At 40.2% G+C, this 21,990-nt stretch overlaps 1 protein-coding gene across 4 annotated transcripts in view; it reads left to right on the top strand.

Annotated features, from left to right (window-relative positions):
- Positions 1-21,990, top strand: part of Sgms1 (sphingomyelin synthase 1) — a 241,629-nt gene that overhangs the window by 62,619 nt on the left and 157,020 nt on the right. For 3 of the 4 annotated variants that reach the window (XM_040273817.2, XM_021735877.3, XM_040273816.2), the window contains exon 2: positions 3,126-3,216. The gene's annotated coding sequence lies outside the window, so the exon portion shown is untranslated. Of the gene's footprint in view, positions 1-3,125; positions 3,217-20,029; positions 20,121-21,990 lie in introns of those variants that run through there. The other variant, XM_078042066.1, reaches the window with a different exon arrangement.

Here is a 21,990-nt window from a genome sequence, read left to right as displayed (position 1 = left end):
TGAAGAGAAGAAAGAAGGTAACTGGTGTTGGTCCTGCCTTCCTGCCCTAAACACCTCAAAGACAGGCCATCCATCTAGGAGGCCACTGGCAGTAGACAACAGGCAGCCAGGACTGTGATCTTTGAAAGAAGAGCACCCCATGACGGGACTCAAGCCTGCCCAGGGTTTCTACTTGTGCATGTTCCCTGCCAAGATACAGGGAGGTGAGACCTAGCAGAACATGTGGTCTCCTGGAATTGAGAAGGTGGATCTCAGAGTTCAGCTGTGCTGTTGAGGCTGGAATTTGTATAGCGGGGTAGTGGAAAGAAGGGAGCTACCTGAGGGGTGAGACCTACACAGAGTGGTGCCTGGCACAGAGCAGCTGGTACAAGGTAGAAAACAGATGGGTGATGCAAGAGGTCTTGTGTTAACTGGGAGAGATTGGCGTTTTGGTTAACCCAATGTGGAGAGGTCTTGCTGAGTACCTTACCCATTCTGTTGAGACATCAGAAAGTCCACAACCTAGGAGTAAGGACCATACCTTAGAGGAAGGCCGTATGCAAGGACCAAGGACGTCCCTGGAACAGATCCATCTAACCAAGTAGAGAACCAAGCCTGACAGCATTCAGAGGATCCACCAATAATTGAACTGCTGCCAGATTCAAATGGAAATCCTCTTAATTGACTGTCTTAAAATTGAAAAGAAGCAGAGAAACATGATTCATATTCAAAATGTAATCAGTAGAAATAGTGACTGTAGGACAGTGTTAAAGCAGATCTTGGTCTCTTGCACCATTCTTCCCTGAAAGTTCCCAGGGCTTTTTGGAGAAGTGACTACATGCAGGGCAGAGACAGGATAGGTAAAAGGTGAATGCAAAACTTTTATTTTTAAATGTGAGAAAGTAAGAAAATTTAAGAGTAAGAGAAAAAAAAAAGTGGAACATCTCACAAATATACAGAAGCCAGCTTGCAGGGGCTCCCACTGGCTAAATCTGAGACAGTTTGAGTTCCCAAATAACTAAGGACATTGGGGATGTTGGAATTAGCATGTTGGAGCCATCACACTATAAAGTTTAAGTCAGGCAAACATCACCAATGGATGCTAATCTAGGGGGAGATTTTGATTTGGGACCAAGTATTTGCATGATCTTGAAGTGTTTCCCTACAGATTACTTATTAGTTGCAAGAGAAAATGTAGTAATTTTTTTGCCGGGTTTCTGTTCTCGCGACTAAAAGGCTCAGGGGTCACTCCAGTTGATCTGGGCTGACTGGGCTGCATGAAATAACCACACAAGAGACACAAATGCCTTTTTCTTTGGGGTTGCTGTGCTGGCTCCTCTGACCTTAAGGGTCCGCAGGAAGAAAGAGAGAGAGAGAGAGAGAGAGAGAGAGAGAGAGAGAGAGAGGGGGGGGGGAGGGAGGGAGGGAGGGAACACATGCTGACCCCTTTTATTGAGGAGAAGCTATTCAAATGAGGCAAGGGGTCAGGTTTCAGGGGGCTGAGTCTATCTTCATGATGTCCCCTGTCAGCAGGTTGACTGACACCTGAGTAGACCACACCCAAGGACACAGTAAGAGAAGGGGACACACACAAGGCACTTCCATGGAAGATTCTATCCTAAAGAGGGTCAGGGGTTATATTACAAAGGAACAGGTGAGCATAGCTCCGCTTATGGGGCTGTAGCAAGACACACCCATGCACGAGACACCAACCCTCGAACCCAAGAAGGGTGGGGAAAGCTCTGCCACATTTCTGTGACTGAACACCTCAGCATCCAGCTGGGGAGTGTGACTCAGTCATGTGCAAGGTTGATCTCCCACAATTTTTAATTGGAGAAATTGGACTATACTTTGGGATCAAAGTAGACTTTTTTTTTTGTATTCAGATGAGATATTCAGAGAATTATATCACTTCTTTAGTTTTTCTGGCTGAGAAAGTATAACCTGAACTGAATCATCAGGAATCACCTGAGGAAACATCAGACAAGTCAAAATGGAAATGTTCTATTAATATAAAAGGCAGAGAGACTATATTCTTCTAAAGTGTCAATGTTATAAAAGACACAGGAACATTGTGTGTTATAGACTTAAGGAAGATAAAGAAAAATGGCAAATAGTGCAATATCTGACTCTGGACTGGGTCCTGGATTGGAGGGAAGTAAATATTATAAAGGTCATTCTTAGGTTAATTGAACATGGCAGTAGATTAAAATATTAACCGATATTAAATTTACCAAGGTTGATCACTACCTTGTGGTTATGTAAGAGCATAATTATTCTTAGGAAATCATTTCTGAAGTATGTAGAGGTAAAGGGCCATGAAGTTTGAAACTAATGGTCATATGGCTCAGGGGAGAAACTCACATGGGTGTGGAGAGAGAAGTGAATGATTAAGTAAATGGGTTCAATGATTCGTAGGTGAATCCAGATAAAAAGTACATGGATATTCTTTGTCCTATTATTATTTTACAGTTTTTCTGAGCTTAAAATTATTTCCAAATTAAAAAATGTAACTATGACTTAAAGAGGAAAAAAGAAGGTATGTAGAAATGATACAAGGGTTGCTTTACTACCTCAGTGTGACTTTTCTTGTGTGGTCACAAGACCTTGCCTATGGCAAATAAATAGTTTTATGGTAGTGTCTCTGTCACTTAGCAAGTGAAACCATTTCTGTATCTGTTGGCTAAGAAAGAATATCTAGTGCAAGAAGGTTGAAACCGTCATGCCATTCATGTAGTGGAAGAATTTGAGAAGGATGAATCATGAGCTGAGCTTAGATTTCCTCTTTGTTAACTTATTAGCTGAGTAGTGGGGGGACAATTCCTTGACCTTTGGGAACTTTAGCTTCTGCATTTGAAGATAATACTTGTGTATTCTCAAGATCTTCAGCCTCCAATAAGAAAATGCACGTGAAGGCCCTTTGTAAATAATCATGACTTCTATAAATATTAATTTACTGTGAATATTTTTGGTTAAAGATGGAAAATGTCTTAGACTAAGCTAGAGATTTTCCTTAATTTGGGTGGATTTCTCTCCTCTTAAAGGTCAAGTTTTTACTTGGTTGATTAAATGAGTTTCTTTTCCCCATGGATACTTTGGTTCCTGTTGGTTGCCTCCTTTCTCATTTCCTGCCTTTATTTTTCTAGGCAAAGCTTCAGTGCCTGAGGAGGTTGTGGATTTTGAGTATCAAGAACAGTGAAGTTGTAGCTACCAGAGGATGTATGAAAGACGATGCAGGTAAGTTATATTCTGCATTTCACTCATTCTAGAAATACTCATGGGTCTGTAATCGCTTCTCTCTCTCTCTCTCTCTTTTTTTTTTTTTTCTGAGATTGTATGTAAGGCTCTGAAGGGACAGAGGGAACTTCTAGACCTTTGTGGTGCCCTAGGGCAGAGTCTGCCTAGGGAATGGCAGTATTTGTGGGAAGGTAGGGAAAAGAAATACAGAAGCTAGCTCTCCCATTGGAGGACAGGAGAAATGCAGCTAGAGTGGGAGGAACACATAAACAAAGGGCAGAGGAGACTGTTTCAGTCCCCAAGGAAAGGTTACTGAAAGGCTGGTTCTGTTCCTTTAATCATTTGGGGCAAGTCCTATTCCTTTATATGGAATTGCTTTTGATTGAGGTTTTACCTGGAAGCTTGCACTTACCAAGTCTGCTGCCTTCTTTGCGCCTGAGCAGTCTAAGGCCATTCTAGTCTGGTGCTGCTCAGGGTGCCAATTGGAATTAGATAAAGAGCTTGACCTAGAATGTAAGAGCCAGCTGAACTAAGTAGTGTTTATAGTGTCATCGCCGATTTCCATACTAGCATGATTACTGTGTGTGTGTGTGTGTGTGTGTGTGTGTGTGTGTGTGTGTATCTCCAAAAAATCTATTTCTTATATATTTTTTTAATGTGAGACTGATCTTTTGCATATATGTTTTGCAACTTGCATTTTTCATTCAGTTGTGTTGTGAGATTTACTTGTTGCCTGCAATAGTAATAAATTAATTAAATTTTTTTTTTTGTTAAAGTTTGGTTTGGAGAGACTCTATCACAGTTTATCTGATGTCCCACTTCCCTGCAACATTTGATATTTTGTTGCCAGCCTGGTGGGTGTAGACAGTATATCATTGTCTCTTAATTTGCTTTTCTTGATTAATAGACTGAGCATCTTTCTTAAGTATTCTTTTGAAGAACAAAGTTCAGGATTTTTAAGGTAGATAAATTTTTTCTTGTATGTACAATGAATGCAGTTTGTTTTGCTTTTTTTAAAAAATATAGTTTAACAATTTGTTTTAATTACATGCATATGGTCTGTTTTTTATTGCTAATCTTTTTTGGATTGAGGTTTTTGATGATTTGTGTATTTGCATTCTCATTCAATTTTCTTTTTTCTCTTCTGGCTTTGAAATGATACATTTTATTTCTGTTCTTCTAATGGTTATCCTGAAAGTACTGTGTGCACATTTGACAGTTTAGAAGTCCCTCAGTATGTGGTATTCTGTTTCCTTTCTAGGATAATACAGAACTCATAGGACAACTAACAAAGACTCACTCCTTCAGTACTTCAGATCTATTGTTCACCATGCAAATTAGACAGTGGTATTGTTTCAAGTTGGTATTTGTTTATGTGTTTATCATTTATTGCTTCTTTTCCCTTTTCCTATCTGTACCTTTATTCTGATTAGATATGCCTTTTTCAGAATTTCTTTTCCTGGGAATCTCTTGGTGGTAATATTTCTCAGTTTTGGTTTCTGTAATGTCTTTATTTCACTCTTACAGTTTCTAGTTGACAGTTACTTCTTCCTGGCATTTCGAACATCCTGTTCCATTGTGTTAATAAGGTTTTTATTTTTACTCTTAGGGCATCTGTTAGTTTTCTTTTTGTCATTCTTTAGTAGATGATTTATCTTATTCTAATATTGTTTATTTGTCTTGGTAGTTTGTGGTTTTATTACATTATGTTTATGTATAGTTTTCTGTTTTTCATCCTGTTTTATATTTGCTCTGTTTTGTGTATCTGCAGATTCGTATCATTTATCAGTTCTGAAAATTTCTCATGCTATTAGTCTTTGAGTATTCTATATTTTCTCCATTCTCTCTCAATTTCCTCCTTCTGGTTTTGATTAAATGGATGTTAGAACTTTTTACTCTTCATGTCTTCCTATTTGATGTTTTATTTCTGCTTTGTTCTGGGTAATATTTAAGATTTGGCTTCTAATTCAAGAATTCTCTCTTCAACTGTATTGGATTTTCTATTTGGCCCATATATTAAATTTTAAATTTTAATGATTATGTTATCTCATTTCTAAAGGCTCTATTTCTTTTTTAAATCTTTATTTTTGATGGTGGTCTCTCTTGGTCCATTTTTTTATTCCATGTTTCATATATTTGAATAACAATAGAGTTGGAATTGTATCATATCCTAAATTTTTTTTAATCGTCAATGGACCTTTATTTTATTTATTTATATGTGGTGCTGAGAATCGAACCCAGTGCTTCACATATGCTAGGCAAGTGCTCTACCACTGAGCCACAACCCCAGCCCCCATATCCTAAATTTTTATAATACTGGTATCTAAATCCCTGGTGGTCTAAATCTGTGTCTGTGCTTCTTTTCTACTGTGCATGTTGAGTTTAGATTAATTGCTAATATTTTGAGAATCTTGAGGTATTACTTGGGCTATGTATTGATTTGTACCAGGACCAGGAGGATGCTATGGACTGAGGACCACTTTTGTTTCCTATGGAATCCTGGTTTCAGGTTGGACTTTTCTCACCTTGCTAAATGCTAGAGATCTAGATGTCCCTGTCATTGGTGTGTTCAGAGTGGCCTCTAGAGCAGCTACAGCTTCTGTGCTCACTCCTGAGTGCTCTTTGCTCAGGTTTTAGTGCACTGCTCTTGCCATATTCTTGTGGGATTTGTTTCTCTGCCTGGAACTAATGATTGCATCGAAAGTTTCTAAAATTAATTTATCCAGAATCTAATTATAGGATAGCAGAAAGACCTGCAAATATCTAATCTACCATAATTACTGAATTAGGAGTGTCCAAGTGATTTTAAAAAAATCAGTATTTTCTACATGCTTTTTGTTAGTTTACTTTAAACATTTTATACTTTTAATAATAAATTATTTTCCTTTATGTCACCCAAGTATAAGAAAATATTGAAATAGCAATCTCTTTGAAAGCTTCCTAAACAACATTTGTATTCATACACTGTGTCCTTAAACTTTTGCTCAGGTTTTTTTTTTCTAGTTACTCTATTTAATATTTACTCCCTTGGAAATTGGAATTACCACTCTTGGAATAACTTGGAATAACTCATTATAACAGAGTACTTATTCAGCACAAATTTATTATGTCTCCCAATCTATTTTCTGTCAAAGTGTCATTTTTTGTTCTCTCCAAAATCCTAGATATAAAAGATTCAGTTGTGGCTCTCTGCCTGTGGATCTTTTCTTCTTCACATGGAATGTAGAAAATAGAAGTTTACTTTTGTGAATTAGGCATTATCTCCGAGCAACATGTTTTCACATTATGTATCCCTTTAATAGGCACAGTGTGAAAGTTTTGGTCTATAGAATGTTAAATTGCCCTGGGCTCTGGCATATGAAAGAAAAATTTCAAAATGATTGACAGGTGAGATTGCTGATTTAGTAGTTTTAAAATTTATTCCGCAGCAGAATAATCACATAAAGGCAACCACACAGGTGTGTGTGGATTCCTTGATGAAAGAGATACATTAGTCATGTCTCTAATTTGCAAAGTCTTTATGCTTTGTAGGTTATAGGTATGAAGTTTATAATACTAGTGTAATATTAGGAAAGCAAGTGCTATAAACATTTCTAGGAAATGCTGAGCTCTGTGACTAGAGGTGTTCTGAAGATGGTCTGGTATTGGCCCTAGGCTTTCACATTGAAAAAAATAAAATACCAGAAAGTTCTGTGACTTTTCCTCTTTTAGAGAGCAAATTCTACTGATGGTGGTTCCTTGCATCTGTGTCCTTTTATTCCTGGGTTTTTGTTGGCTGTCAGATCAGGCATTCCTGCTGGGTTTTGCTTTCAAAATGGTTGTGTTAGCTGAGCACTCCAGAGGCTCCAAGCAGGGAGCTGGGAAAGCAAGGCACAGAACTGGAGCAGCTTTTCCAGGGAGCCGGGTCAGCCCCTGTGCCGGGGGAGCCATCATTCACTAGTGTGCACTGCTTGGATAGGAGGGGAGAGTCTGATCACCTCTGCTCTGGTTTTTTCGGCCTTGGCCAGGCAGTTTATTAGGCAGAGTAGGAGCTGGCCCTCTGAGAATCTTCCCATTCTCCTCTTTTTTTCAATGTGTCTCTTTGAAGATTGTGATTTGGATCCTTAGATGCCTGATTTTAATGGAGTTCACCTGAGTGCAATTTCTTTGCTACCATGAAGTTGTGATTCTGGTCAGAGAGACAGCCCAGGAATGCGTTCTTTCAGATATCCTTGTTAAAATGAGTGGTCATGAATCTACCTTTGGCCACCAGGCCCTGTCATCTACCCAGAGCAGTACTTTGCTGTGTGTGCTTCCTGTGTGTCAGAGCTTCAGTCCTTGTCACGTTGCTGTAGAGTGAGATGGGGTTCTTATCTCTCTGCCTTGGTTCTGGAACACGTCACCATTTGTAACATTGTCCTCATCTCTCTCACATGGTAATAAATTGGTAAATTTTAAACACCTACCTCTCCACCTTGTCCTCCTTCCTGCCCAGCAAATTCACCTCTGAATGCTTATTGTTGTACTCTTTATTTGATGTGTGCAAAAATGCCCATGAATTGATTTCCATTTTCCTCTGGTATAGTCAGGGTGTTCAGGGGTTGGCAGCATCGTGCAGAGGGAGCCATGTTAAGTTCATTGGTAGCAGACCACTGGGTTTCAAGTTGAAGGTCTCTTTAGTCTGTGTGACTCTGGTTAACCACTTAGCTTTTCTGAGTTTTACTTTTCCTGCCTACTAATGACTTAATCTGTTCATAAGCTACAGTAGTGGCTCACAAATATTTTAGTTTTTAAGACATTTTTACATTCTTAAAAGTTATTGAGGATCCCAAAGAGCTTGGCTTATCTGGGTTATGTCTAGCATATCATGATAGCAGAATCATGGCCCCTAAAGCTGCTATCCATGAGCCAGTCCCTGGAACCTGTTCATATGGTACCTTACATAGCAAAAGACATTACAGATGTGATTAAGTTAAGGATCTTGAGATGGGGAGAGTATTTTGAAATATTTGGTATATTTCTAAATAAGAGTTTAGAAGCAAGTAAAGTAAAGTCATGTAAGCTCTTATAAGAGGAAGGCAGGTGAAGCAAAGGTTGAAGTGACGCTGTTACTAGTAGGTGGACTACAGCCAAGGAGCCCTATGAGGGGCATGTTCTCATAGAGCCTCTAGGAAGTATCCAGCCTTACCAGCATCTTAAGTTTATTAGCCTTATAAGACTCTAATTTTGGACTTTTGGCCTCCACAACTATAATAAATGTTTTATTTTAAAAATCACTAAATTTTTAGTAATTCTCACAGCAGTACTTGGCAACTATTTCAGATATTTTGGGCATTAGAAATTTAAAATGAGGGGCTGGGGTTGTGGCTCAGAGATAGAGCACTCACCTAGTATGCGTGAGGCACTGTGTTCAATCCTCGGCACCATATAAAGTAAAATAAAATCATTGTGTTCACCTATAACTAAAAAATAAATATGAGAAAAAAATTGAAAATGAGAATATAAAAGATGTTTATTGATTTAGTTAAAAATAATAAACATTATAGGTTAGCACAAATTACTTTTTTATGTGAAAAAGAACTATTTTTCAATGACTATTGAGAAGACAGCCACTGCTTTATAATTTTGTAAATCAATCTCATGTCTGACTGGATTGAAAATAGCTGGGTTCTCGGATCTGCTATGCATTCCGTTTGTTGTGGTATCATGTGGCATGTCACTTCCCAAACTCCCCATGATAGACTTATGAGACATTGAGCATTAAAAAGACAAGTAATGCTTTAGTATGATTGTGAAAATAGTTTTGGTCTCATGGACTCCCTAAAAGTGTTTTGGGAACTCCAGCGATCCCTAGACCACACTTAGAGAATGACTAGGTTAGAGTACAGTCACATAGCCAAACACCTGGCTGTAAAAGAATATAGGAGTCTGCCATTCTTATTCTGGGTATCAGTTAAAAAGACTCGGGGTTTCAGCCTGGCATAGTTTGGGAGGGTGAGGCAAGAGGATTGCAAGTTGGCCAGCTTGGGCAACTTAACATTGTCCTGTCTCAAAAATAAATAAACAAATGAGTAAATAGGGTTGGGGATGTAGCTAAGTGGTGGAGTTCAGTCTGGGTTGAACTAAGTTCAACCAATACTGCAAAACAGAAAACCAAAACAATAACAACAGCAGATTGCATGGGGTTCTGTTGTTAAGGAAGAAAGGAAGAATGAATATTAGGGGACAGCAAACTCAAAGATATGTTATATCAAGATTTGATGTACATGGTAAGTAGATGTCTTAGTCTATTTTCTGATGCTATAACAAAATACCTGAGACTAAGTGATTTAGAAATAATAAAACTTTGGCCAGGTAAGGTGGCATATGCCTGTAATCCCTGCTCCTTGGGAGGCCAAGGCAGGAGGATTGCAAGTTCGAGGCCAGCCTAGGCAACTTAGTAGACCTTGTCTCAAAATAAAAAGGGTCGAGGATGAAGCTCAGTGGTAGAACGCTTGCTGAGCATACATAAGGTTCACTCTCCACGACTGCCAGTAAACAAACAAACAAACAAACAAATAAATGTTTGGCTCACAGTTTTGGAGGCTGAGAAGCCCAAGAGCATGGTACTGCATTGGTGAGGGCCTTCTTGCTACACCATCACATGGTTGAGAGTATCACATGGCAATACAGCATGTGTAGTAGTAGCTCATGTCTCTCTTCCTTATTAAGCCACTAATGCATCATGTGGGTCTCATCTTTATCACCTTTTCTAATCCTAATTACCCCCCAAAGGTTTACCTTCAAAATCTATGAACATATGAATTTGGAGACTGTTTTCAGCACCTGAAATTTTTTGAGGGGGCACATTCAAGTCATAGCAGTAGAGGATCACTAAAATGTTAGTTTCCCTTCTCCTTGACCTTGTATTAGCTGGGGGAAAGTAAACATTTTGCTTAGACTGCATTATTTTGAAATACCTATGACAAAACACAGTGGCATGTAGGCAGAGGCATAATTGCAGTGAATTGCATTTTTAGCATTTGTTGATAAATTATATAAAATATCTTTTGTTTGGTGTTCACAGGCAGCTTTTTGATAACTTGTTTGGGTCTTTTGAACTTAACAATAAGCTTCCTTTCTTTGGGTAGGAGGAAAGTTAAAATGAGATTTTTAGATTCAGCTTTGATTCTTAGTTATTCATCATGGGTTTGGAAATAGATAGAGTGTGACCTTCTTCTGGGATCATTTTGTAAATAGCCCCTGCTGCTCTTTGGCAGCATCCTGTCATTGAAGAATAACCCAATTCCAATTTCTGATGTGAAAAAAATCACTTAGGAATATTTGTGCCAAAGTATCTTTTTTAGAAAAGCATGTAAATATAATAAAACAGTTTGGCCTATGTGGCTTAATTTTGAGCTTAATAGAAAGCTTTAGGAGGCCCAGTTGGGGTCTTTGGGTGGACAGAGGGCCACATCAGTGTCAATGAACTTTTAAAACCGGAGCTGAGCAGGCAGATTGGCTAGCTTTGGTGACTTTCCCAAAGGCCTGATATCTATCAGCAGTTGCCAGTTTCTGTTTTACCTTGTGGTGCATTCATTGTGTAACCAGAAAGCGAAATCTTTCTCAGTTAAAATCTTAGTTACTACCGACAGGAAGCAACTGGTGTAACTTGAACTTGTCTGACTGCTATCCTGTACTACATAACACTTTGCATCTGAGCAGCTAGGGTTTTTGCAAATAGGATCATAATGGTAGCATTTATTACCATATATGGTCAAAATACAGAGCTGGTGAGTGTCCCTATTTCATTTTGGGGTACATTTCAGATTATTACCTGGGAGCTCCCTTAGCGCTCTCTGTCCATGAGATCTGCTAAGTGTTCCAGTAGGGGAGAAGTGTGGCTGGCTGTAGTGCCTTCCCCTCTTCTTTCCAGATAGCCACATATCACCCTGGGCTGCTGCAGAGTGGCAAAGATGAAGGGGCCCAATGTCTGTTCAGAAGAAGTCCTGCCTGAAAAGCCATGTGATTAATTGCACGAGCAAGTTTTCGTTTTCCAACGAAACATGGGTTAGAAAGTTTTCTGATACTTCAAAGTTTATATTGTAGAACAGTTAGCATCTCTGGGAACTCTTGTGTTTAATGAATCATTAATTGTAAATGGTGTCTATGTATAGAGGCTCAACTAGAGCGCAGGGCTGGAAACAGTGGTTTTCCCAGCAGTTCCATGGTGGCCTGTGAGATCTCCCATAGCTGGCCTTGCAGGTATTGCAGGGTGGGAGCTAGCCTTGTAGGTGGGCAAGCCTGTGTCACCATCTTGTGCACAGAGGGCTTCCAGAAGGGTTTGGAAGTGATTTAGGAAAGTCTAATGTCTCTCTGGAAAGAGACGAGCTGTTTTCTACAGGTCCTTCCCCCCCCTCAGTTCGTACTGATTCCCAGGTACTCCCATAGCAGCTGTTGGAAACACTCATTGCTTCTTGAGCCCCTGGTCTCCCCACCCCAGCTCTTGGCACATGCTCTTGGAAACAGAGTCATATTGACAAAGCTGCCCTTTCCCTCCCTCCTTCCTCTTACCATCAGAATCTGTCTTCCCCCCAGCAGGTGCCAAGCTGGTCTGGTCCTGAGCTTCATCTGAGTGTGGGCAGGTCTTCTTTCCTGCTTCCTCATACCATCTTCTTTGGTCCTGCCCCTGTCCTCTCTCATTACCAAGCGTCCTCCTGTTAAATTTAGCTACTATGGTGTGCTTCTTAAACTAGGCCTCCCACACCATACTGATGGATATCTTTCCTTCTAAGATTTATCTGTCTCAGTGTTCACTCCCTTAATGCCCTACCGGGGACACTATAATAATCTGATCGTCACACCTTGTATATTCACAGAACATTTGTTACAGCTGTATGCATGGGAACTTGAGGTGCAGAAATGAATCCGACTATTGGGGCTATTGATATAGAATGGGGAGAGGCATCAGAATAAATAACAGTAGATATTAGTAAGAAATATGATTAGCTGAAAGGGGAGAGAGAGCAATTCTGCCTTCAAACAACTTGTAGATATGGATCCTCAGACAAGCAGAGAGGGTCATGCCAGACATTAGCCAAAAGCCAGAAATGGTTCCTATGTCCCTGCCTTGTGTTGGGATTTCCTTGTGACTAGTCTACAGCACAGGGAGACCCCTATTCCTAAGGGATCTCTAGTGGTGAAGTTTAGCTTTTCACAGCAGGTTGTTGGAAAGAACTTTTGAGCCTAGGTGTGTTCTGGAGGTAACATCACAGGGGTAATTGTCAAATCTGTGCTTCTTTTGGGTCAAGCTTTGACTTAAGGAAAAGATGAGTGGTTTTTGGTGAAATTCATAACCCTTAAAGGTCTTCCTTGAATCTGCTTTGAGAACATGTTGCTTACATGTTTACTACTCAGTGGTTCAGATACTCTAGTGCCTTGTTTCTGTGGAGGGCTTTGGATATGAGTCTGAGAAAGGGGCTCACTTACAGGAACCTTTCTCCTAGTCTTATTAGGCTGCATCTCATCTTTCTTTATAATTTTTGTAACTTCTTTGTGAGTCTAGAATTATTTCAGAATCAAAAGTTAAAAAAAGAAACACAATGAGGTACCACTGTATATCCACTAAAATGGCTAAAACTCAGAAAAACAGAAAAAAAAATGGTTAATACCAAGTATTGGCAAATATGCAGGCAAGCAGGTCTGGTGGAAACTTTCACTAGCACAGCCATTTTGGGGAAGAGTTAGGTAGTTTCTTAGATAGTTAAACATACACTTAGCACATAGCCAGCAGCAATTCCACTCCTAAATACTTATACAAGAGAAACAATAAGTTCCACAAAAGCCTCTAGGCTAATATTTCTAACAGCTTTTTTCCAAACAGTAAAACCCCCCAAATGTCCATCAATTAGTAAATGGATAAGCTAACATGTCTATCAATGGAATACTACTCACCAGAGTACAACAGAGAACAACAAACGTGTTATATGTAAAAGCTGAACTTAGAGTAGGAAGATTAAGCTTCCATTTAAATAACATTCTGGAAAAGGAAAAAGTGTAGGTTCAGAAAACAGATCATGCCTATAAGGAACAGGTGATGGGTGAGAAGGTTGATTATAAAGGAGGTAGAGAACATTGGGGGCGAATGAAGTGTTCTATATCTCAATTCTGGTGATTACTTCATGTTTGTCAGAACTCATAGAACTGAACACTAGATAGGATGGGTTATTGTATACAAACTATACCTCAATAAATAAGACTTTAAAATGAGAATCAACACCACCAACAAAATATAATGTTTGCTGTGGCTGGTTTAAGTAACCGTGAAACATTCATTGTGTCTGCCACTTTGCCACTTGTCTATGGTTGGATTAGGGATTTGTTAAGTCTTTAGTTATTCAAGATGCCACTCAAACAAGGGGTGTAGCTCCTTTAGTACTCTGACCTCTGAGCCGTGGAAATAACTATTTCTGTAGAGGTGGCTGTGCTAATGATCATGGCTAAGCAGAGTGCTGCTAGGAGATTAAAACAAGCTGCTGGCTCAAGTCTTGGTGGATGCAGCCTTTTGTATGTAAACATGGACTCAAATTTCACTCTGTCCCCTCTCCTGGTTTCTTTGCTATTGAAAGTGGAGTTGAATTTTCAATAGTTTCAACACTCAGATATGACAACTCTGCAGTGATACTCCCCCTTAGAATGGATTATAAAATAAAAACAAAATTACAGAGTTTTTCTCCGATAGGAGCTGCCTTATTGATTTACAACTAGGATTTACTAAATTGGTTTGGGTTTAGTGACATCCAGAAGTCAACCCAGTTGAGTGAACACTTACTAATCATTAACTATATGCCATGCCCATTAGGAGGTGTTGGGTTCACATTGAAAAATGAGCCTCAAGACCTGTTTTTAAAGTATTCGTCCAACAAGGTGGACCCAACCACAGGACACCACTTAAATTCAGTACAGGAGAGAACACCGAGGAGGGAGCCCTCATGCAGGAGAGGACCACTGAGTTGGACCAGAGATGTAAGTGGGTTTCTGGTATGGAAGAGAGAATCGTAGGTATTTCAGGCAGAAGAAGTCAGAGTGTTATGTGAAAGCTCTTGTGGTTGGGGAGTCATGACATATAAGGAATGACAAAGAATTTATTTCTTTTCCCAATTAAAATAAGTTATATATATATATATATATATATATATATATGGCTGGGAGCTCTGGCTAACATATATATGTTAAAGATTTATTTAAAATTATTTAAAATTGTAAGTAAAGGATCTAATATATAAAATTATAAATAAAATTATAAAGAATTATAAGTTCTTTATTGATTCTGTGTAATTCATCCATCCTCTCTTCTGTAATCATTTCTATTGCTGCTATAACTACCACAGAGTTAGCAGCACAAAACAACACAAGTTTATTCTCTCATGCTTCTGTAGGTCAGAAGCCCAACATGGGTCACACTGGGTTAAAATCAATGAGTCACAAGTTTTAAGGGAGAGTCTGTTTTCTTGTGCTTTCCAGCTTCTAGAGGCTTCCAGTATTTATTGGTTGATGGCCCTCTTTTCCATCTTTATCTTCTTTCTGACCATCTTTCTATAGTCAAACCCAGAAAAGATTTTTGACTTTTAAGGACCTACATGATTGGATTGGGTCCAGCTGGACCTGGGATAGTCTCCTGTCTCAACATCCTTATTATATCTGCAAAGCCCCCTTTGCCTAAGGTCCTGTATTCACAGATTCTGGGTTAGGATGTGGACATGGGGTGATTATTTTGTCTATCACATTCTTGTGCCCTTGATCCCCTTTTTTTCTCATCACTGATAAACTACTTGGACAACTAGTCTAGCACATGTTTTTTTGGAAAACAAAACAAAACAAAACAAAACTTAATCTGTATTTGATCATACTATAAAAAGTTTTAGGACATTATTTATTATTATTATTTTCCTTGCAGTGATGGGGATCGAACCCCAGGGCCTCATATGTGCTAGGGAAGCTTCCTACTAAGGAGCTACACCTCCAGCTCCCAAACTTTCTCATTTTAAGTGCCATAATAGTATTGTTATTAGTGGGTGTTATTTTTGCACTGAAGGTCACAAACAATGCTGGAGTAACCATGATTGACCATACAATTGTCTCTTTAGTGTGCCTGGAAAATTGGTGTAGAATCCCCATGAATAACAAGTTGTGAGGATGTTAAAATCCCTTGTTATAAAAGTAGAACCCATGCACATACCCCTGTGTACTTTGCCATCTCTAGACCACTTATAACAATTAATGCAGTGTCAATGCTATGTGAAGAGTTATTGCACTGTGTTGTTTAGAGAGTAATGATAAGAAAAAAATCTGTGTGTTTAGTACAGACACAGGTTTTTTTTCCCCTTGGGTATTTTCTGAGTTTGATTAAATCTATGCATGTGGAACCCATGCATGCATAGGGCCAACAATATCTTGGCATAATTTCCCTGACAGGTCCTTAGGGGGAACAGACTGAATTCCTAGAGTAAGAGGATATGTGGATTGTTGATTTCAGAAGAAGAATTTGGAAAATTAATAAAAGGGAAGAGAATAAGGAGGATAGGAAGGGCAGCAGAATAGAATTGACAATATGATTGATGTATGTACATTCCATGTATGTATTATATGTCAAAATTCATTCTGCTGTCATGTATGACTAAAAATAAATAAATAAATAAATAAATAAATAAATAAATAAATAAACAGGGAAGAGAAAAGGCGTGCTTGAAACTGAAGAAAGGAAGTTCTTTATTGATTCTGTGTTATCCATTACGCTAGAGGAGTGACTTCATTTTCTCACATTACTTTTGATGCCATGAAGGATGTTTACCTCAGAATGTGCATGAATGAGAGCAGTAGATGCTTGAGCCACTTGCCCAGGTCACAGCTCTAGGACTCAGTGCAGGTCAGACTAGCTTCTTTTCTACTGTATCTTGAGTCCTACTGCAAGGGTGCTGGAATGTAAAATTATATTCCTACATCTCAGTGCTCAGAGTGGACAGTATCCCAAAATGATACCCTTAGAATATTTAGCTCCTCAAGTTTTTAAGGTGCTCTTGGGTACCTTCTCATTTGATTTTTACTTACAAAAACAAAAAGCAACCCTCTCAAAATGAGTCTCTATCATATTAAATAGAGCATTAGTGTCACACACCACCATTGGAGTTGTCACACACCACCGTTGGAGGATCCAGGCATTGCCTAAACCTGAGGTGGCTGGGAGCTCTGGCTGAGTGGCTGGGGCCAGTGGGAGTCCACCTTCAGCAGTCGCTCTCTGTGAGTCGTCCTTGAGGTGTTCTGTGGTGGGGGATTAAGTAGGCCTCCACCTGCTGCAGGCTGAACTGGGTTTATGGTAAGCAGAGGAGCAATGTTTTGGAGCCCTGGGTCAAAGCTGAAGTTCTCTTGAGTGTTGCTGCTCCAGGGCATTAGCATGTTGGGGCTTAAAGTCCCTGAAGGATGGCGTAAGACCATTTAGGATTAATTTTTCAGAAGAACTTCATGTCACCAAGAACATATAATTGCTGGCTTGGTCTGGCCTGGTAGGCCCCACGGTAGCTGGTTGGCGGTATGTTATAACAGGCTGTTGCTTTTAGCTGGCTAATTTGGGGGAAGGGGTGAGGTGACTGGATTCCACAGAAACTTCATTTCAGTATAAATGAGATGCAGAAAATCATCAAAATCAGGGTGCTTATCAGGGTGCAGGATGAATCACACAGCTCAGCCTTCTTTCATGCATTCTGCTCTTCTACAGAAGTGTGATCATGCATGCAAAATTGTGGTTTTGGCCCTGCAGAGTGTTTGATAAAGTAGTGTCACAGCAGCCTGCTTTTTAGCCTGTTTAGCTCTGGCCTACACCCAGGGCCTCGGTGTTCCTGGGCTTCTGTTGCTCAGAAGAGCTGCTTGGGAGTGGAGAGACAAGAGGCTTGTTGTGCGACTCAGATTAGTGGCAGCTGCAAAGAAGAAAGAAAGAGTCCTGTTTTGTTTTTGCTCTGCTCTGAGCAGCACTGTAGCATTTTGGTAATATTGCAATGTTCCTTAGGAAGCTTGACTTGATCACTTTCTCTGAGGGTTGAGACCTCAAAAAGTGGTGGTTTAGACTTTCAGAAGGATGGATGACCTGTCAGCGATCAAGTTGTTGGCTGGACTTAGCTACTAACAGGCTGTGCCATCTTGTGCCAGTCACTTCCCCTGCCTGTTTCTATGAGCTGGGGCAGCTTGAACTAGAGCAGCTAAATGCCCCATACTTGGTTGGTATCAGCACTTTGGATGCTGGTACGTTTGGTACTGGGACATTGGGTCCTAACTGGCATGCTTTGCAAAGGTTTGGAGCTCTGCAGAATTGCTTCACTTAGAGCAGCTCAGTTATGTGAGATCAATGTGTGGATAACACTTAGCAGTGTATCTAGCGAGGGGTGAGTATCTAATGGTGGCTGCTAACATTTAAATCCTGTGGTATGTGAGATTCTAGCAGTGCTGCCCTTTTACTTCCTGTCACAGAATAGGTGTTATTTTCATATATTTAAAAAATTCTAATTATTGTGGACATGCAGCACATTACTTTAATTTGCTTCTGAATGGGTGTTTATGATTGACCTCATGTGGTCTTAGGAGGGACAGTCTTCTGGCTTTGATTGTTTCCTTTTAGGTTATAGTAAGATGAAGTGACACTGAACCCAAACACAGTCTGAAGGGCCCACTTTGGGACTTTATTTTTTGAGTACAGCTGTTTCCTTGTTCCTAACTTTTCTTATCAGGAAGGAAATCAGTGTGTTGTGCACAATACAGTGGAAAACTGTAACTCTGTATTATCCTGAGAAAACTCAGAAGCATTTCTTCACATCTTTCCCAATGGTGAACTTGACCATTTCTCAGGCACTAGGTCAAAGAATGCAACCTATACAGTCCTTGCCCTCATGGAGATTAGCTTATTGGGATGAGGCAGACATTAAATTACAGAAATAATGGTTTAATTATGGCTGTGATTAGTGCTGGGAGAAGAGCAGTGTATGATGTGTACAGTGTCGGCTCTGCATGTGATGGGGAGATCAGAAAAGTTACCTGAGGACATGGTTTTTAGCTTGAGGTCTGCAGGAGGAGAGGAAGAGTGTCTCAGCCCAGCAGAGATGGGGAGTGGAGGAGGATCCCAAACCTGAGCAAGTGTGGAGTTATCTATGCTGACAGAGAGTTTTGGAGGATTGTGGTTTGGGCCAGTGAATGAGCTGGGCCCTCTTCTTTCTCTGTGGGATGCTCTCCCCCAAGATAGCCTTGCTTCCCAGCACCCTTAGACCTCTGTTCAAGTGGCCCCTTATTAGGGAGACTCCCTGGCAACTTGAATCCCAGCCCCCATTTCTCTCCTCTTACTTTCCAGCATCAGCTGATAGACCTTTGGCCTTCTTTTCTTCCTGGCCAATAGTGTGTGTCCTCTTAGTAAAGTGTGAGCTCCTGGAGGGCAGGGGTCTGGTCTCTTCCCTGCTGTATTCACAGGGAGGGGCTCAGTAAGAACTTGTTGGATGAAGCATATTGGGTTCTGGGTTTTGTGTTCTTTTAAGCCACAGTGAGTTTTTAAGTTAACCTGAAGTTGGGAAGGGAGTGGGTATAGGGGTACAATTCATATGGCAGATCAAATCTTTTTTTTTTTTTTTTAAAAGCAGAACAAATAGAAAACATTGATTTTTTTTCTTCTTTTTTTTTTAAATCAAGTTAGATATGATAGAAAAAAGAAGCTAGAATAATGTTTGAGTATGCTCCTTGACTTATGATAGAGTTACATCCTCCTAAGTCCATCATATATTGAAGATGTCATAAGTTGAAAATGCATTTAATATACCTAACCCACTATACAGATAGTGGAGAGAGTACAGCTGTTGGAGTTGGGTCTCTATTTGAGTTCCCTCTCTGTCCTTACTAGTTGTGTAACCTTGTACACATTTCCTCTGTCTTTAAAATGGATATTATCAAAACAGTGGTTTTATCTGGAGGATTAAAAGAAGACTGATATTCATTAGTGTTATCATTTACAAGCTAACATACTGATGTTATTACGGCACAATTGTCCAGTCCCGTGTTCCCCAGACTTGTCTGAGCTTAAAGATCTCTTTGGCTGCTTGTTAGAAACCAAGGTTCTCAGGCACCACCCAGAGACTCACTGAATCAGATCTGCTGGGGAGGGGCCTGGGAACCCTGCTAGGTAGGTGGGGAATGACAGACACACCCTACTTCAATAAGGTTTGTAACTGGTCCTGGTTTCAGATATTTTACAGGATGAATTCCAGAAATGTGACTGTATTTGTCAGATTGAGTCCCAGTTTTCAGGCAAGGAAGTATGGTCATTGTTCTTGTAGCCCTCTCATTCAGAATCTTCTCTCCTCTCAGGGCAGGTGTAGCATGTTCCTGGGCTCCCAGGGACATGGCAGGATTTGGAGCTTCAGGGTAGCACAGTGCAAAGACAAGTTACTCAGCTGGCCTGGCCTTCTTTCTTTCCCTTGATAAAACCTCTATGGTCTGTTAGATATACATGGCAACATGGCAAACAGGCCCTCAGTCCTGCCATGTCTCTGAGGACTCAGTCCCTGAGGCTGTCGGAGTGACAGTCAGTGACTGTGGAAGTCGTGCCTGCATGTGGGTGACCAGGCCAGGCCTGCAGCACTGTTCTTCCCGCGGCTGGGAGCTGGGAACCAGGAAGCTATGCTCCACTGCTCTGCACTTAGGACAGTGTGTTCTTAGTCAGCTGTTCTAGAAAAACAGCATTTTGTTGTTTTCACACGGCCAGCAAGTTCATTTCCCCTCTCCTGCCCAGGCAGTAACTAATCATTTCCTGTAGCAAAAGAAAGATGAACATATAAAATTTTACTCCCAGGGCGGAGCTTTGTGGAGACATTACACATGGTGCTCATAGCTCCTTGTGGGATGTGGGATTCTCATTTTCGGTAAGTTGGTACTCTGTGTACCAGGTGGAGCTCATCAGTTGTTCTCTCCCATGGTTCTGTGAAAGTTGCGTTTTCTCTAGCAGCTGTGTTTAGTGTAGATCATGGTTTCTTGTTGGTATGTTACTTAGCTGTATTTCAGGTGGAGCTTGACTATCTTTCTCTTTGCATTATCCTAGGAGAAGATGGTTTGTGTTGAGAATCTTATTTGAGCTTTGAGTTCATTTTCCAACCCATGACACATCAGTCCACTTTTTGGTGCTATTTTTAAAATCAAAAGTTGATGTGTTTTTCTAAATTGCACATTTTTACACCATTTAGAAAAAGTCTGTGAGGTCTTGAGGACATTCATTTTAAAACACTTGAAATTAAGAATCTGGAAACTGAAAGGGAAGGTATTTCTTCCCTTTCCCCCTGATAATACTTTACTGTGACAGAATTTTGTATCTGCATAGTTTTTTTTGGTTGCTGTTGTTGTTTTTTTTTGGCAGTGAGGGGAGAGTACCAGGGAATGAACTCAGGGGCAATCAACCATTGAACCACATCCCCAGCCTTATCTTGTATTTTATTTAGAGACAGGGTCTCAATGAGTTGATTAGTGCCTCACCATTGCTGAGGCTGGCTTTGAATTCATGATCCTCCTGCCTCAGCCTCCCAAGCTGCTGGGGTAACAGGTGTATGCCACTACTCTTGGCTATATCTGCACAGTTTAAATAGGGAACTTCTAAAATTGTGGCAAATTTTAGAATAGCTGATTAGGAAAATGTGAAAAGTGGACAGATAATTGTTACTTAGTGGGCAATCCTGAAAGATAAAACTTCCAAGGTAGGGAGAAGGAAGGGCACATGAGCCTGCAGTGTGGTTCTTCTCTCATGTGCACAGATGGGAGGAACTAGGTGCTCAATGGGATTGTGCCCCCTTCTCCCTTGGTGTCCCTCAGAAGCTCAGCTGTGGGATGAGCCCAGGTCTGCAGCTTTCTCTACTAACATCTCTTGCTGTTTTTCTTTCTTCATTTGTAAATCTTCTTTGTGTGGGGAGATACTAGATAGAAATGATAATTCAAGTCATCACTTTACAGACAGTATTGAGGATTAGCAGGTAAGTGGTTTTGACCACTCTTAGCTACAGACTGATAGCTTGTCTGAGTAGGAGGGAATTCATGGAAGAACAGACAGGGGCCTGGGCACTCAGATTCTCTTGGCAGAGAGGAAGCAAGGCCCACTGCAGACATTTCTAAATTGCAGTTATCTTAGGCAGTAAAGACACATCAAGGCCTCTGTTAAAGAAATAAACATAAAACCCCCAACACCTCCCTTCCCCCCAAACATGCATGTACACAACAAAAATGGACTGTGAAGCAAGAGGGGCAATTTTGTTAAATACCCATACTTAAAACTGTAATTGTTTATATAATTATGTCTAATTATCCAGAAAGTAATCCGAAGATTTTTTTTTTCTTGAGGGTTTTAATGATACCGTGCGTTTTAACATCTCACCACGTTTTCTGACCTCCTTGAAAGTGGAGCTCCTGTCTCACACTTTTTGGAAATTCCTGTGGCACCGGCACTGGGGCAGTGCAGAGTGCCTTATAAGGACGTAGAAATGACTTGTTGAATCAAATTGAAGTGTGACTCAGTAGGTGGATGTAGGTGGGAATTCTGCACTACTTGCCTTGGGGGTGTTCATGTTTTGTCCATACTTGTGATTTGTTTATAAGTTATTTTAGCTCAAGAATTATCTGCTGATTTTTCTTGGTCTGTGCATTAACCATATAGAATTATCTCTGCAAATTAATGTCCTTAATGAACTTTGGATAAAGGAAAAATAACATACTTCACCAAGTACCCTACCTAATTAAAAAATGTGATAGATG

Source organism: Ictidomys tridecemlineatus, chromosome 1 (assembly GCF_052094955.1).
Source record: "Ictidomys tridecemlineatus isolate mIctTri1 chromosome 1, mIctTri1.hap1, whole genome shotgun sequence".
NCBI lineage: Eukaryota > Metazoa > Chordata > Mammalia > Rodentia > Sciuridae > Ictidomys > Ictidomys tridecemlineatus.
Note: the sequence above shows the minus strand (reverse complement) of the source record. Positions and strands in the feature narration are given on the sequence as shown.